A 4605-nucleotide genomic window follows, 5' to 3' on the forward strand; every position below is an offset into this window, starting at 1 on the left:
AATGTCACAGACTGGTAGCTCACATTTGTTTACTAGAAATCTAAGTGTTTATATTCAGATTAACAGAATTATTTTAAGGCACCCATAGGTGACATTTGCTCGTCTTTCCTCCCACTGAGCCACTGTTGGGGCACTGAGTCCATTGTAACCAGAGCTAAAAAGTTGTTTCCTCTCTTTTTTTGAACCAGAAGTGTTTATTGCAGAAATTTGGCCAAGGTTCCGATTGGGTATCCGCAGGTGAGGTGGGGTAGGGGCCCTCTGCCCAGAGCTGGGCAGGTGAAATAGGAGAAGGGAGAAGGAGCATTTCTGGGCCGAGCCTCAGAGCAGGCAGAGGATGCTGGAGACCAGGCTGCAGGTGAGGCCTGTGCCATCCAGCTCCCCATTCAGGGACTTCACTCTGCCATCCTCTATCACCATGCAGAACCTCTTGAGCCATCAGTTCCCAAAGAGGGACACCAAGGAATCATCTAGTAACAAATCTGTCTCCTTCCCAAATGCCCCCGTGGGGTCAGCTGAGAGCCGAGCCCTGCCTTCTACGTTATGGGCTGGTCCCCACTCTTCAGTCACAAGGACATCATTGACACTCCTAACTGCCGCCACTTGGATCACCCAGGCCTTCAGAGCCCCAGCCTGCTGCACAGACCTCCGCAGGTGGGTCCAGAAACAGTTGGGGATAGAGGCTCCAGGGACCCCAAACAGCCCTCCCTTGTTGTCCTTGAACTCTACCAGGGTCACCTTGTTACCGGGCTCCCCTTCAAACGCCAACACTGATAGGGTGGCATCTCCCTCCTCAATCAGGGGCAGCGCTTTTGAAACCCCCGAACTCACCAAGCATGTGTTCTCTGACTCCTCCTCTGTCTCCCTCCTGCTCTGCCACTCTAGCCGCCTGGGGAGTAACTCACCTGCTGGGTTGCCCAGGATGCCCCAGTGCAGGTCCACCTGTTGCACGCGGGCCCCAGGCCACAACTGCCCCATCCCCTATTTCCTCTTTGGCAGTGATTTTTTTTAAATTAAAAATTTAAGTTTTAAATTTAAAGAAAGGGCTGTGGTGAAGAGATAAGGCAGTTTGCAGTTTGTGGATGTTTTGGATCTGTGATGGATAAAATCATATTTGCTTGGAGAACCAGTATTGGCAGTGACATGAGGATGCTCAGCCCAAAAGAACATACTGCCTGGTATTTATCATTTTACTGTTTGTTTCTTACACAGGTGAATGGTTTTTGCCAGTTCTCTAATGCTTGATTAGTTTGTAGCCAGAATGGGCAAGGAGCTCAATTAGGCATTTTCCAAAATCAAAGAATACTTCCTTCTTTTTCGTCAAGCCTAATTTTTAGTATTTTTTAAATAAAAAGGGCAGGGAATTCATAAAGTCAAGAGACTTAAAAACACGTCTTCCCCTTTATTTTCTGCACAAAACAATAACACACACGTTCACGCCATTCTCGACTGGCTTCAGTCCTCTCGAGAGCTTTTCAATGGACTATCTTTTCCATACGTCTATGCAGACTGGATTCCGAATGTTTTCGGGGTGAACACAGAGGATTTTTCCCATCACCAGGGATCTGCCTCAAGGAGGAGAGGTTTGTGGCTCCTCTGATTACAGCAACCATAGGCAGGGTGAGGGCCAAGCATTACTCCGGTACTCCATCAGAGGCGGGTGTGAGAGGGCCTGTCTGTTCTTCAGTAGCAAAAATCAACAACGTCATAGAAACTCTGCAAGTAAATGCTCTTGCAATAACGTGCAACCCTTATAAGGTAAATATGTATGCTTTTATGTGGCAAAAATATAGTAGCACAATTTAACTTTCTGAGAAAGGTGCACCCAGATCTTAGCGTCACTTAATTGAGAATAATGGTTAACAGTCTTAAACTTCTCTTTTCAGTCTTTTTCTTCAGATGAGAGCAAAATATTACTATATTTGTAGTAGGTGTATGGGGGATGTTTGGCCTATACTGTGGCATTTTATGAAGTATCTACTGAAACAGAAATTATGAAAAATCAAGTGGGGAGTATTGTGATTTTTTTGACAAAAGTTCAGCTTCAGAGGTCTTGATGGTATATGTCTACATCTAAAATCTCATAGGACTTTGCTAAAAGAAAATGTGCATATTTACTGTAAAAAATTCATGTTTATTTATGTATTCATATGGTGAAACCAAGAAAATAATTATCTTAAGTAAAGAATAAGAAAGACTTCATACGTAAGCACCATTTAGTTTGAATAAGGTTTTTTTGGCAGTCTCAAATAGTGGTATTATTGAATGCTGCAAAGTAGTAATTAAAATCTTTTTCTGTTCCTGAACTGGGCAGGAATTACAGCTGAAATAGCACACTCTTGAGAACAAAGGCACTATGTTCATTACGGCAGAGTTATAGGAGGGTCTCATTCTAGGAGGGCAACTCTCTGCAATCTCCCAGGGATGAGAGAAGGTTGGTAGCCTTGACCATGCGAGACATAGGAGGGGATATGAGGCAGCCTGCAGGAATCAGGTTTTTGGAGATTTTAGTGTTCATAAAGAGAGACTATCCCAAGATAGACACTGATATCTACCAAGAATAACCTGACAGTTATGAAGGTTCAAATATGCTTGGGTTAGTTACTGCAGCATTTTGCAGTACTATCTTTAGATTTGGCTTTATTATAAGATACATCTGACAGTGATATTGTGGCAAAGGAGGCCTCTAGCTTTCCCCTGCCTCTATTGAATGCATGACGCTTGCTGGGAACCAGGCACTAAAGATGGCTATTGACTGGGGTTGTTTGGCAGAAGGGGAGACTGACTCCTGTTTTCAGTGGGTTGGTTCATGAGCCGTGGGCTCAAAAACTTGTCACTACCAGAGGCGGTTAATTAGCACTGGGGAGCAATAACAAGAGTCAGCTGGACCTGAAGTTGGATCATGTGATAGAATCTCCACGGGCATAGGCTGACCTGGAGCTCTGGGCCAAGAGCACTCCCTGCTGTGCGGAGGCAGCTGGGATCACCAGATTTTATCCTTCTGCATGTGGAAAGACAGAAGTCCCTGCTCACTGTTTGTAACCAACCCACTTTTCTTACAACACTAATTTCAAATGCTAGTTATGGAATCCACTACTGCTACTCAGATGGTGATGGCTGAAGTTTGTAGATGCCACCTCTGAAGCTTGGACTCCTAATTAGGGTCCTTTATATAATAATTAACATACTGCCCCCCGTACTTCCCTTGACAGTACTTCAAATGGTAACTTCCCTAAATATAGACCAAAACTTCTCAACCTATTAACATTCTGGACTAAGTAATTCTTGGTTGTGTGTGGGAGGCTGTCCTGTGTACTGTAACATGTTTAGAAGCGTCTCCAGCCTCTGCTAACTGTATGTCAGGAGCACCACACCCAACTGTGAAAACCAACAGTGTCTCCAGACATTACCAAATGTCCCATGGGAACAAAATCTCTCGGTTGAGAACTACTGGTGTAGACAAAATCAAACGTGCCCACACATATAGTGCACTGTTTAAGGTGTTTTAAAATATTTACAGACACATTGAGGCTGGCCTGGTTGCATAGTGCTTAAGCTCACATGCTCCACTTTGGTGGCCCGGGGTTTGCCAGTTTAGATCCTGGGCACAGACCTATGCACCACTTATCAAGCCATGCTGAAGCAGCATCCCACATATAAAATGGAGGAAGATGGGTACACATGCTAGCTCAGGGCCAGTCTTCCTCAAAAAAAAAATTTACAGACACTACCACAAAACCAAAAGAAAACTAGAGCAAATATAGAAAAACTAAAAGAAAATATCCACAAGCAGTTGTATACAGAGGTGTCTGCTTTCCTTCTTTCTCCTCCCGACCTCACCTCCAGAAGGATTAGCTTAAGGAAGGTTTTGCAGGCCTGAGAAGAAAGTCACTCTTGATTACGGAGGCTGTTGGCATTTGGCCCTCCATTAAATTTCCAGCTGAAGTGAGTGTTCTCTTGGTCTTGCCCTGGTCCCAGGCTCTGCATAGACAACCAAAATGACCCTCTGCTTTCACACCTGAGTTTCCATTGGCTTTTACTCCTCTCAGCTTGTTTTATCTTTCTGCAGCACATCAGCACTTCTGTGGCTCTTAGCAAAGCCATCCAATACCACTTCCTCTGTATGTTTCTAGTGCTTGGCCCATCCCACCTGCTAATGGACTCTCTCCCAGTAGTCCACTATCCCAATCCAGCAGCAGTGAAAATGTTAACAGTTGGACCACTCCCCTGTACCAGGGGCTGACTGGCTCCATTATCCCAGTGCCAGCTTGGCAGTAAGGATTCCTCTCCCAAACTCCACCACGCTTTCTCAGATTATTTCCAATACCAACGATTGCAGGTTGGGTTTTCTGGAAGCAGATGCTGAAATAGGATTTGGGATAAAAGAAGATGTTTATTAGGGATGGGCAGTAATGAAAGGAAGGTGAAGGAGCAGAGTTGGGCAGTGCGGGAAGCTGAACTTTGATGAAGGCTTCACAAAGCCTCAGGAAGCCCAGTGTTGCATCTAGAGTGAGCATTACTCTAGAGTTGGGTCTCACTGGGCCTAAAGTGCTAGGACATTTTATTCGCGCCTTGCGGAGTCTTCTGATGTGGGTTGTCCTGGGAAGG

At 45.0% G+C, this 4605-nt stretch overlaps 1 pseudogene; it reads right to left on the reverse strand.

Annotated features, from left to right (window-relative positions):
* Positions 1–318: 318 nt before the first annotated feature.
* On the reverse strand, positions 319–975 carry LOC106841971 (peroxiredoxin-5, mitochondrial-like; annotated as a pseudogene).
* Between the last annotated feature and the right edge of the window lie 3630 nt (positions 976–4605).

This window comes from Equus asinus, chromosome 1 (genome assembly GCF_041296235.1).
Source record: "Equus asinus isolate D_3611 breed Donkey chromosome 1, EquAss-T2T_v2, whole genome shotgun sequence".
NCBI classification, from domain to species: domain Eukaryota; kingdom Metazoa; phylum Chordata; class Mammalia; order Perissodactyla; family Equidae; genus Equus; species Equus asinus.